This window comes from Arachis ipaensis, chromosome B1 (assembly GCF_059453495.1).
Source record: "Arachis ipaensis isolate K30076 ecotype BB chromosome B1, ASM5945349v1, whole genome shotgun sequence".
Lineage (NCBI taxonomy): Eukaryota > Viridiplantae > Streptophyta > Magnoliopsida > Fabales > Fabaceae > Arachis > Arachis ipaensis.
This window is the reverse complement of record NC_142436.1, coordinates 20,189,770-20,203,207: the sequence shown is the minus strand read 5'-3', so window position 1 is coordinate 20,203,207 and position 13,438 is coordinate 20,189,770. Positions and strand designations below refer to the sequence as shown.

The 13,438-nt window shown below is 33.7% G+C and overlaps 1 pseudogene; it reads left to right on the top strand.

Annotated features, from left to right (window-relative positions):
* The first annotated feature begins 5,705 nt into the window (after positions 1-5,705).
* Positions 5,706-6,634, top strand: LOC148575895 (uncharacterized; annotated as a pseudogene).
* The last annotated feature ends 6,804 nt before the right edge of the window (positions 6,635-13,438 follow it).

Genomic DNA, 13,438 nt, shown 5'->3' with positions numbered 1-13,438 from the left:
GATGGTGAGTATGATGTTGATTATGTATAATGATGGTTAATTGGAAATGGTATTATTGGAAATTGGGATGAGGAAGGATGTATGACATGATATTGTGTTGTCCTTTAGCCATTTGATTGAGAAGTGTTAAAATGGTTGGATGTGGTTTTGGAAACCTTGGTAAAGTGTCAATGTGTGAGTTGAGGATGGCTTGTTGTTGATTTTGGTACATTTTGAATGATTTCAAAGAGAAGGGTTGAAATTGGCATGTTTGATTGATTTTGAAAAGAGTTGAAAGTGGCTTGTTTTGAAAATGGCACCTTGTGGTTTTGTATGAAAACATGGTTTTTGGGCATACTTTGACGGGACATAACTTGGACTACGGATCTCTGATTTGTGCCAAATCTGTTTAGAAATGAAATTGGATCCGGGATGTCCATGCCGTTCGAAGAACGGGTGAAAAACGGTTTAAAATGAGGAAGTTATGTCCGTCGGAAGATTGGGGTTTGAATCTGTAAATTCTGCAGCTTTTAACTTAGAAAATTTTTAGCAGAATGACCCCTCGCGCGTAGGCGCACTTGGTGCGTACGCGCCGTTCTTCGAGAAAGCGCCATCCACGCGTGCGCGTACGCGTGGACCTGTTTTCATCCCAAAGTTGATTTTTGAGTTTTAAAAGCCAAATTTCATACTTCTAAGCCTCCGATCTCACCACTTATGTCTTAAATCATTATGATATGCCTAGCATGAGAAAAAGGGCTAGTGAATGTGGTAACTTGCGAGTGAAGCAAGGGAAAAATGAATGATCATTGAGGATCAAAGATGATTATGTGAGATGCGGAGAATGGCGGTGGAAGTGCTTGTTGTGCCATGGGCCGAAGGGCCGTAATTGTTAATGAATTGGCTGGTTATGGATTTAACCGTGAGCCGGATGGCTAGATTATTGCCGTGTTACGGCGGAGCCATGTTTATGGCCAAGTATAAATGCATATATGATGTTGATTGAATTGTGAAGGTTTGCACTTCCACCATTGGAGATGAGGGTTTCCCTGGGTAGTAGCAATGGCTAGCCACCATGTGCTCCAGGTTGAGACTCGAAGCTCTTTTGACCCTATGTCGTAAGTGTGGCCGGGCACTGTGAAAGGCCCGGATGAGCTCGCCCCCATAAATATTCACCAGTGATGGTGATGGATAAATATTCACCAGTGAGGGTGATGGATATGGATCATGATTATGATCAAGTTTATGATGAGTATAACTCGAGTTGGGGATGCACGACAGAGGGACAGTCCAATGGCTAGCTACCAGGACTTGTCGGGTTGGCTCTATAACCGACAGATGATATCATCAGCCACTAGGGACAGGCATGCATCATAAGCATACTACATGAATTGTTTGAGATTGCCTATTTGACTGCATATTACTTGCTAATTGCCTAAATGCCTTATTTGTTCCTATTTGTAAATCTCTTGTCTGATATAACTGTGTTTGCTATATTATACTCCTGCTGGTTGTTGGGAGGTCTGAAGGAAGTAGAAAGGGAAGTATTAGTTAGACTGAAGGATCTTTAGTTAGTTGCCGCTTACGGTTTAGCTTGTTTATAAGCTTTGATATTTTCTGGAGGAAGTTCTAGGATTGCCTTCGGCTTTCCTCTATTATTATGTATTATATATGTGGAAGCTGTTACCGTACTGGGGACCTCTGGTTCTCACCCATGCGGATTTTGTGGTTTTCAGATGCAGGACGCGAGGCTTCTCGTTGAGGCATGCTGGGGACTTCTGGATTAGCGAAGATTCTTGTTCTCGGGACTCTATCTTGATTTATATATCTTGTTTAGATACTTTTATCTCCATTAAATAATACAAACTGTGATGACTCCTTCTAGAGGGGATTTTGGAGATTAGGTTTTCGGTATTTGTGTCCCTTTGGGTTTTCCTTGGGGTTTTCCTTATTTTATTATATGTATATATTGCTATGCTCGAACCGGTTACCTTCGCAGCCGGATTTTGAGTCTTGATATTCCTGTTTTTGATACTCTTTATATATATGATCTTGCGTTAGCTTATCCTTTGCTCGTTGTGTTAGTGATCGGAGTGTTGCGCTTTCAAGTTGCGGTTTTTGTTTACCCCTTTTTTCTACAAGGCTTCTAGTTATAATCAATCATTCATACTACTATACGTACTAAATTTTTATTTTAGAGGTCGTAATACCTTGCCATCTCTGAATTATGACTTAAGCATAAGTCTCTGTATGGTAGGGTGTTACATTGGGAGAGAAGTGACTGGATATGGGAGTATTCACAGAGGCCATGATTTCGGGGTGATCAATGCCGAGGGTAAAACTATTTTGGACTTTTCCTCAACCTTTGATCTTCTTATCGCAAATACATGTTTTAAAAAAGAGAGACGAACATCTTATAACCTATAAGAGTGGCCTGACAAGCTCTCAAATCAACTTCTTCTTGTTGAGGAGAATCGACCGAAAATTTGCATTAACTGTAAAATTATCTCGGAAATATATTAAATAAAATCCATACTTAAAATTATTAAAATATTAGTATTTTATAAACATTTAAAATTTAAAAAAATATATAATTTAGTCACCTTTAATATTTTGGGGTACCATTGTTAATTATAATAATATTATTACCTTTTAAAAAATATGGAATTTTTTTTGAAATCAAATAAAAAGAACTTTTAATTCCAAAAAAAATTAATTTTTCTTTATTTTTCAGAATCCATTTTTATTTTTATGAGAAAAGGACAAATAGGTCCCTGATTTTTTGTCCCGCGGATATTTTCGTCTCTGACCATTGAAAAATACTTTTAAGTCCCTGACCTTCACAAAACTTGGACGGATTAGTCCCTCCGTCCAAATGCCTCCGTCAGGGACTGATCCGTCCAAATGTCTCCGTTAAGGACTGATCCGTCCAAGTTTTGTGAAGGTCAGGGACTTAAAAGTATTTTTCAATGGTCAGAGACGAAAATGTCTGCGGGACAAATAGTCAGAGACCTATTTGTCCTTTTTTCTTATTTTATTTTGGGAGAAGTTCGCTCAAGTCTTCAGCCAACTTCAACTTCTTGGACGCCTAGCCCCTGTCGACGAACTTTACTAACCTTTCGGCAAACTTTACTATATTCCTGCCTAAAAATAATTACACACACGTTATAAATAATAAAATAATACCTTTTTTTTAAATAAAAGTGTCTTATATCTTTATGGATATCTATAATAAAATTTTCTCATTTTTAAGTGTATTGTTGATTATTTATATATATTATAAAATTTTTTACACGTACTCTCAACCATTTTTTATTCTTTTTTCATTATGTTTATCCTTATTTTTTTATTTTATACCATATTTAAATATTTATTACACTATAAAAAATATTAACAGAGTACAATAAAATACTTATTCATTAATATTAATATTAATAATATTTATTAATATTTTTTACTATACTCATTGATATCTTTATGATCTAACAAATATTATTTATTTTAAATTTAATTAATATATTAATGTACCAATATTAGTGAGTAGCTATTTTATTATACTTATTAATAATTTTGTAATATAATAAATATTTAAATATAGTGTAAAATGAAAGAATAAGAATAAATATAATAGAAAATTAAAAAATTGAGAATACGGTGTAAAAAATTTTATAGTATATGGGAATGATCAATAATACACATAGAAGTGAGAAACTTTTTTTCATAGATATCTTATGAAAATAAATGACGCTTTTATTTTACAAAAATTATTATCTTATTATTTATAATATATGTTTAATTTTTTTAGGTGGACGAATGTGATAAAATTCATCGAAAAATGAAGTGAACCCCAGTCTAAAAAATAAAATTCGTCTCGAAGCTAAGTGAACTTCGTCCAAAATACTAAAGTTTGCCGAGAGTTTGGACGAACTTCTCTCAAAATCTTTAAAAAAAGAGTTTTAAATTCTAAAAGATAAAGATGTGTATTTTTTTAAAAAATATTTTTTTTATTTTATTTCAAAAAAATTCCTAAAAAATATAGGTTTATTTTGAGTCACAACGCTAACTATTTATTCAATGATTTCTTTTATTATAACAGAAACTTTATCTATTTATCTTTTTTTTCAAAACATGAAATATGATAGATTTTATTATAAAGTTTCTTAAATAAAGATTTTTGTTATGTACTTATTTATTTTCAAATTGCATGACTGAATTGTTTATTATATATAATATATTCATATATAATGTGTGATTATGTACTTCTTTGTTGGAGGGAGTAATTAGCTAATGGATTGGTTAGGTTGGGTTCAATGATTCTAGACTTGTGAGTTTAGCAGGGAACAGCGTCTGACTCGTTAATGAATCAGATTCATTATTTTGTTGATAAACTTTGTTATCTTGTTCGCTGCAATGATAATGATAATACACTTTGATAACATAAACATCAATTTAAATAATCATATAATGGCATGTGTGTTTTTTTGGATGTTGCACTTGGTTCAATAGTAAATAAAATAGCATGCAAGCTTTCATCATCACGAGCGTCATACTAGATATTTTTAGGCGAAGAAAAGTAGGCTGCAAATTGTAAATTAAATAATGGTCTTAATTTATTGCAAGGGTTATAGCACCGCAAATTATTTTTTATATTTGGTGGGTGGAGATGATGTTTTGTAGAATTATGGATTATAAAGGTGTTATTTTTAAATGTAAAATTTTTTTATTTAAAATGTGAAAATTGGATTCTCTGATTTTTTTTGGGAATAAAAATTGGAATATTTAATTTGTTAGAAACGAAAATCGAACCCTCCAATTGATGAAATTTTAAAAAACAAAAATCACAATAAACAAATCGGATCTTCTGATTTGATATTAAAAAAATTTAAAAAATCAACTTATAAAATAATGGAACCTACCAATTACTGATTTCCATACCAAAATAAAAACACATGCACTACCAATAGAATTGAATTGCACACATTTCTCTTCCATAATAAAAATTTTTAGCCTTATAGCACATGAGTGCTCCTCATAAATATATTTTAGGGAAAAGAATAAATAGGTCTCTGAACTTTTTATTTGTAGACATTTTATTTTCTCAGAATTAAAAAATACAAAACAATCTCTAACCATTTAAAATGTCCGACATATGGATTTTTCCGTTCAATCTGCTTGGCCAAACGTTACGGATTCAGATTAGGTGGCATTTGTGTAGAATGTGTGTACGTGTCACCAAGATGTTATTAACGAGACTGACGTGGTCTGTTATAGAAAGTTATTGGACATATTAGTCTTTATGCACTAAAATGACGACATTTCAAAAAAACATTGTTCAACGCTTCATATTAGATATGCCAAGAATGCCCATATCAGTCATAGACAATTACAGAAATTCCTAGCACTGATGTTTTCTTCCAAAAAATAGAACGCTTCATCTTCGTCATATCGCCATTGGTGTTTTGTGAAGCAGTTCCAGTGAAGTTTCGTTGTTGTAGCTGCGTCCGCCATGGAGAGTAGTAAGTACATTGTTATTGAAACTTGTACTTCTGCCTTTTATTTGTTATACATGTCCTAACTCCTAAGATAAGATTTATCGGGACTGTAAGTGAGGATAGTGGCTAATTAATTGTGTGGGGTTAGTGAGGTTTAGGATAATATTTAGTGAGGTTTTGGATCATTGTTAATAATGTATGGTTTTGTGTTGTGTTGTATATTGAAAAATGTTGTAGATGGATAATGTATTTTGTGTTCCTGTGTTTCATCATGGGAACTACTTTTCAAGGACATCTACCGGTGAGTTAATCTATCTTCATGGTCAAGTTGAGAAGTTTTTACCCATGGACTTGAATTTTGTCAATTTTGGATATTTAATCACGCTGTGCAAAGGACTGGGATATCAATCATATAAGGAGGATTACTGGTATGATCCGAAAAGCAAGGATATAGAGTCAGGGCTGCATGTACTAAGGGGGGATGCGGGGATCAACCAAATGCGATAGGCTAAGTTGAAGAACAAAGACACTGATGAGTTTTACAATTTTGTTTTATCACTGTTGATGATCCTAAGATTGCAGATGGTGCTTGTGAGAAATATGATGAGGTTGAGGAAGAAGTGGATCCAAATGAGTTGGAGATGTTAGATGACTCATCTATTGATCATGATAGTGATGACAGTGCGAAAGATAAGCTGTATAAACCACCACTTCCCAGTTATGAAAGCGGGAGTGAGAGTGGTGAAGATGATCGATAATAGGAGCATTAGTATTAGAGCTGCCAAAGGGAAGAGAAAACAAGTGTCTCCATTGTCGAAGAAACACATTGAACCCCAGGAAAAGCAAAAAAAAAAAAAAAAAAAAAAGCCACACATGTGTCTAAAAGGGAGAGGTTTAAAGCAAGAAGGGTGGGCTCAACTGAAAAAGGTTTATCAAAGATGAATGGGCCTGCTAAATAACCCAACACAAGTGAGCCTACAAGATAGCCCAATAGAGTTAGGCTTGCCAGGGAGCCCAACACGAGGCCACTAATTGCAGAGTATGTCAGTGATATAGACACAGAAGATGAGGACATTGTGTATGAGTATGAATTTGAGGATCTGCATACCCCTGTCTCATCGGAAGATGAAGGGAACAAACAACATTGGCATGAGTTTAATGAATAGTATGACTTCAGAGAAGGGAGATTTGAGTTTAACACAAAATTTGCTACAATTGAGAGGTTCAAGAGGCTGTGAAGGATTTGTTTATTGCTGAGGAGAGGGAGTTGGTCTGGATAAAAAATGACAAAGAAAGAATTAGAGTTGGCTACAAGGGTGAAGATTGTCCTTGGAGTGCCCATCTCTCATACAATAAACAGCTGTAGTGCTTTCAGGTGAAAACATATAGGAATGAGCATACATATTCAAAAGACCTATGAAGTAATGCAGCTAACCAACACTGGATCAACAAGAAGGTGGAGAAAAGGATGACCAACCATCCCCACATGGCCACACATGAAGCTATTGATTTTTAAAGAGAAGATTTTGATCTTATTGTACACCCTAAGATGGTTTATAGAGCTGTAAGGGAAGAAAAAGATAGAATTATGGACAATGAGGTAGAACAATATGTGAAGTTGAGAGACTACTTGATGGAGATACATAGAAGCAATCCAAGGTCTACTACCTTGCTAGATGTTATTCCCATGCCACAGTCACCCCTACCTTTGACAAAATGTATATATGTTTCGATGCCTCCAAGCTTGGATTTAAGAGTGGATGAAGACCCTTAATTCATTTGGATGGAGCATTTCTCTAACCTTATCATGGGGGCCAATTACTGTCTGCTGTGGCACAAGATGCTAACAACTAGTTTTATGTGATTGTCTTTGCGGTTGCAAGATCTGAATCGAAGGAGTCATGAAAGTGGTTCTTACCATTCTACAAGAGGATATTGGAGATGTGCAACATCATGATTGAAAATTTATGTCTGACCAACGAAAGGTTTGTACCTCAATTTTTGTAGTTAATTTCATTTAATTCATGAAATTTGATCATGCCACTTTCTGATTCAATTAATCAAATGAATGATTTGTTAGGGTCTATTGCCCGCATTGAAAGACATAATGCCGAATGCACCAGTTTGAAATTGTGTCATGCACATGTGGAAGAATTTTATCAACTGATTCAAGAACTTATACATTAGAAAAATTGTGTGGAATTATGCAAGGTGTACTATCCCTGAGTTTAAGGCAACCATGGATAAGCTGAAAGAAGTTAATAAGGATGCCTACTCATACCTGATGAAATTTAATCCTGCAATATGGGTGAGAGCCTACTTCAGCTGTGGTATGAAAGTTGACAACCTAACTAACAACATGTGCAAGTCTTTCAATGCGAAAATTGTTAAGTACAGGTGCAAGCCTATACTCATAATGTGCGAGGAATTGCAATATTATCTCATGAGGCGTATGGTTCAACACAAGAGACTAATAGAGTGTCATTATGGATAGCTTTCACCAATTCAAGAAAAGAGGTTGAAGCGGCTTGTCATACCAAGCAACAAATGGACTGTAGAGTGAATTAGTGATAACAAGTGCAAGCATTTTGAGGTCACCTACAAAGACTCTAAATTTGATGTGGATCTGATCAAGCATACATGCACTTGTAACAGGTGGCAACTAACCGGTCAGTGTGGATTTATATTTTCTTTGTTATTGGTGTTATCATTAATGGAAATTGTATTTTGGTATTATCCTTAGTTGAATTTGTCTTTGCTTTTTTGTTGGTATTATCATTACTTGACATTGTATTTGGTGTTATCCTTACTTGAATTATTTTTACTTTGTTGTTGGGGTTTTCATGAAAAAGGAATGTCGTGCACTCATGTCGTAGCTGCAATTAAAAAAAGATATGATAACCTTGAAGATTATGTGCATCCATGGTTATGTATGAAATCTCTGAAGAAGACTTATGAACACTTCATCCAGCCAGTAACCAGTGAAGAGTTATGGATAAGGACTGATCAAACTAGGCATGCACCCACCAACCATTAAGAGGCTAATTAGTTGTCCAAAGGTCCATAATAGGCAGAAAGACCCAGTAGAAGCTGTAATTGAAGGTAAAAATTTGAAGAGGAGTTTCTATGTGACATGTAGCAAGTGTGGTCAGAGGGGACACAACTATAAGATATGCAAGGGTTTGCCATCGAATCCAAATTGAAAACTAAAGACGAAGAAACCAAAGAAGAATACAATAAAAGCCTTTGACTTTTGGTTCTACCACTGCCACAATCAGCCCCCCAGGCAGAGGTACTTCACAACTTGAAGGATGTTTCTGTCCTCCCGATAACAAATTAAAGGATTTAGTTGTCTATTTTCACATTTTTAAAGGACCAAGTTGTATTTTTTTACTTTATTTGAGGACTTTAGTGTCACATTTCATTTATGGCATTAACATAACATGGTGTTTTAGGGTGAAGAGCAAAATGTAGCTGTATAAACTAAGCAGAACCATTCTGATCAGAACCCCGCTGGCCAGCATTCTATTGAGGCAAATTATGAAAATTCATATTTATTTGAGAAATTTTGTAGAACTTATCTTGACCTTACCAACTGTACATCTCAAGCAATTGCATATTCATTTACAGGCTAGCACAACTCCAAATGTGACCCAACAATCTACTCCAAAAGTCCCATTTGTACCTGTTTCTACAGTCTCTGCAAGGTAAGGTCAAGTACTATTCAAACCTCCAGCCCAAGTTTCAGCAAGGCCAGCCAACAGTACCTTGAGACCAATGCAACCAATTAGGAGGAAGGCTGTTGGCAAATAATAACATGTTCCAACACCACAACAACCAACTGCAAGAGTTAGTGGAGGACCATTTGAGGAGACTTTGGCTGCAGTAAGCACTGGAACTCAAAGAATGTTTAAGTTCATTCCGACCCCAAGAGTAAAAAATATATTAAGTAACTTTTTTCTCAAGTAATATAAACAAATTAGATGTCTTTTGAATTTGGAAAAATTCAAATAATAAAGACTATAACCTTAAAAGCTAAGCTGAATAAACAATACTACTTTAAAAATAGGTAAGCTACCTCAAAAGCAACACATCACTCTTCAAAAGCACATTGTTCAATTTTCAAATACAAAATTGTTAAAAGCGCCATATATATATATATATATATATATATATATATATATATATATATATATATATATAAAGCTTTAAATGTGAAGTAACAAGCCAAATCATTTAGGGAAGCAATAAGTACTCTGTGAAGCTTTGATGAATCCATATTTCATGGTATTTATTTGCTTTAATTAGGTAGATTTTATTGACTTTTCTTGTCTTTATTCATTGAAATAGCATGCTTTGTGAATTCTTTCTTAATTGTGCTTAGTGTGAAAATATGTTTTTTATGCTTAAAATTGCCAATTTTAATTCACTTTTCTCCCATTCGATGCCTTGATATGTTTGTTTGAGTGATTTAAAGTTTCTCAAGGCAATAATGACTTGAAAAAGTGGAAGGAAAGCATGCAAAGTGAAAGAATTCAAGAAATGAAGGATTTGCAAAGTTGTCAATCATGACCTCTTCGCATTAAATTGATCATAACTTGAGTTACATAGGTCCAAATGAGGCGATTCCAGTGGCATTAGAAAGCTAACATCCGGGGTTTCAAAATGATATGCATATATTTGTAGTGGAAATGGTGTTTGGGTGTGCGTACACACACACTTGTGCGTAAGCACAAGAAGAAAATCAGCAAGTGTGCGTAAGCACACTTCTGTGCGTACGCACAAGTCTTGGCACGTGACCTCATTAATTGCAACTCACTGGCAGTGATTTTTGGGCTTCCAGAGCCCAATCCAACTCATTTCTGAAACTATTTCAAGCCAAATTGAAGAGGGATGAAGGGGGGAGCAATTAGGTTTAGGTTTTTACATGTTTTAGCTTAGTTTTTCTAGAGAGAGAAGCTCCCCCTTCTCTCTAGAATTTAGAATTTTTGTCTTAGTTTCTTTTTAATTTTAGATTTTAATTCTTGTTTTAATGTAGTTTCATTTATGTTTCTATGCTTTTTTGTCTTGATCTTCTTAATTTCTTTTGTCATTTTCTCAATTTTTTCATTTTTAGTTTATGAATACTCTTGTCAATTTTGGTTTTATTAATGCAATTTTAATGTTTTATGTTTCTTTGATGCTATTTGAGTTGTTATTATCATTTTATTGCAATTGGTAGTATAGATTTTATTTTTATTGCAATTTATGATATTTTTCCTTTTATGCATGCTAGGTGTTTGATAAAATATCTCTTTTAGCTTTTGTATAGTTTTTCACATTCTTAACTTGGAATTGGGTAATTAGGTGAACTTGAGTTATGGATGTCCATTCCTTATTGTGTTAGGATTGTTAGTTGGTTTGGTTTCCATTGACGCTAGTCTTTCACTAAGTTAATTAGTGAGTTGACTAGGACTTATGGATTGAGATCAATTATGTCCTTTTGACTTATACTCGATGTTAGCATAGACTAATTGGGATTAATTCTATGCAATTACCATATTTTTGGTCCATGACTAGGATAGAAATCCTTAATTCCCAATCCTTGCCAAGTGTTCTTTTTGCCATTTAATTTCTATTTTCATTGCTTTAATTGCTTTCCATTTAATTCCTTGTATGCTTGTTTAATTTCTTGCCTTTTAATTTTCTTGCATCTTGCTATCACAATCCCCAATCCCTCATAGCCAATAATTGAACATTTTCTTGCAATTCCTAGGGAGAACGACCCAGGATTTAGAACTCCTGGTTATTTTGTGTTAATTGTGACAATTCTTGAATTAAACTTTGATTGAGAGTTAATTGTTGGTCTAGACTATACTTGCAACGAGATTCCATATTTTTGTAAAATTTTAGATTAACAATAATTCTCACATCAAGCTTCCATATATGGCAAAAGTCACCGACAAAAACAAAAAGTATATTCTCCTTCATTAACACTTAAAGAATATGAGGATAGTGACTAGAAAGGGTTTCCAATGAGTCTTTTGTAACTCCAAAACTATTTAAACAAAACCATAGAACCTCCTAAAAAAGATAAAGATTTGAGAAGATCTAATATATTGAAATATTTGCTATCAGAATCTCTCCTCCACATCTTCACCTCATAAGTTACTCACTTATGGAGAACAAGAGAACATATTTTATAATCCATATTTTATTGTACATCTGAATTTAAATTATATTCATGTATTATGGGAAGCCTTATATCAATTAGTAAGCATCACTAGGCTATATCTTAGAAGCAGAATAGGATCCTTGATATAAAATTGTTGAGTATGAAAATTTTTCAGTACTCTTACATATTATGTGTGTTCTTATGCCCAATAGTTCTTTTGTATATCTAAGATATGTTTGGTTTCTTAAATAACATCTTTGAACTATCTCAAAACCAAGATGAGTTCTCAATTTAAGTTATTAAGTTTGAGCATTTTTAAACTCCCTATATAACCTTTTGAGTCTTTGTATTTAAAAGATTTCATTAGAACTTGATCCAATAGTGATATCTACTCCTAAAAAAACTTAAGGAAATAATATCTAACGTTTTTAGGTTAGGTTGTGGTCTAATCATAGTCTTTCCTAAGAAGCTTAGAAAATATATAAAGTTCTTAGATTGATGAGGCATCCACTCTGAGACTAGACTCGCTTGCCCTGAGAAAACTTGAGACAAGAATATCTAATATTCTTAGGTTAGGCTGCAATCTAATTTGGGTCTTCTCCGACAATGTTAGGAGAATATTTAAGTATTTTAGATTAGTGGCATATCGAATTTAAGTCACTTCTTAGGTTGATAGGGCTTGAGGCAATAATATATAGGGTTCTTAAATTGGTGAGGAGTGAGGCTGAGTCTTGCATGCGAAAGTTAGGAGAATATCTAAAGTTCTTAAGTTGGTGAGGTATCCAATCTGAGTTACTTCATAGACCTGAGACTACTTGAAAAAATAATATCCTTTGTATATTTATTTTAATAATAGCACTCTCAAGTTTTTTTTAGGCCTGGACGCGGGTATTTTATCCAAACTATTATATATCACTGTGTACATCATCTGAATTCTTAATTCTTTGAATTTCATGGATATTACTTACTTAATTTAAGAGGTTCATCTCTGTTTTTATCTTAAGTTCTATTAGATGATTCAAAATCTTGTATATCATCATCTGGAGTCTTCCAAAGATCTTCGAATTTATCTCATAAATTTAAAGTGTTTTAGAAGCTTTGTTGAGAATATTTAAGTTTATTATTTAAAACAACTCTATCTAAGCTAATAACAAACGTTTTATTCTAAACCTTGAAAGTTGTTTTAAATCAACTAGCAAAAATGATATCTTGAACTATATTATAACATATCTCATTGTAGATAAGTCCAAAGACTTGATAAGCATTCATAGTTCACTTCATGAAAAAAAAATGCTTTATTATGATTCAACTCATTTTCTCATGCTACATCTTTGCTACCTTTAATTTCCCATTTAGAGAATACCACTCTGAGGCAAGGGAAGGAGATGTATGAGGGTGGCCTTTCATGGGTCATGCTCTAAAGGAGATCTCGAATCAATGGGTCATGGTTGGAGGAGGGGTAGTGCATCCAGGGGTCGTGTAGTGAAGGAAGTGCGCATTCATAGATCATACATTGAAAATTAAAGGCAATGACGATTATCATTATAGGAAAGAAAGAAACTGGGACTATAGAAAAATTGTTTGAGGTAATGACAGAATAGGAAAAAGCTTGTAATGTAGTAGGTTTGAGATATAAGGTTCCTTGTTATATATTTCTTTTTAAAATCAATTATTCGTGACTCATTTTTATGGAATTAGGTTGAGGGTATAATGTGGACAAGTTATTGATAATGTTGTGAATTTATTAGAGTTTACAATTCTATTGTTTTAAAAGAGGTTGGATTTGGTTTTTGAAAATTTTGTTTGTGTTAGTCAA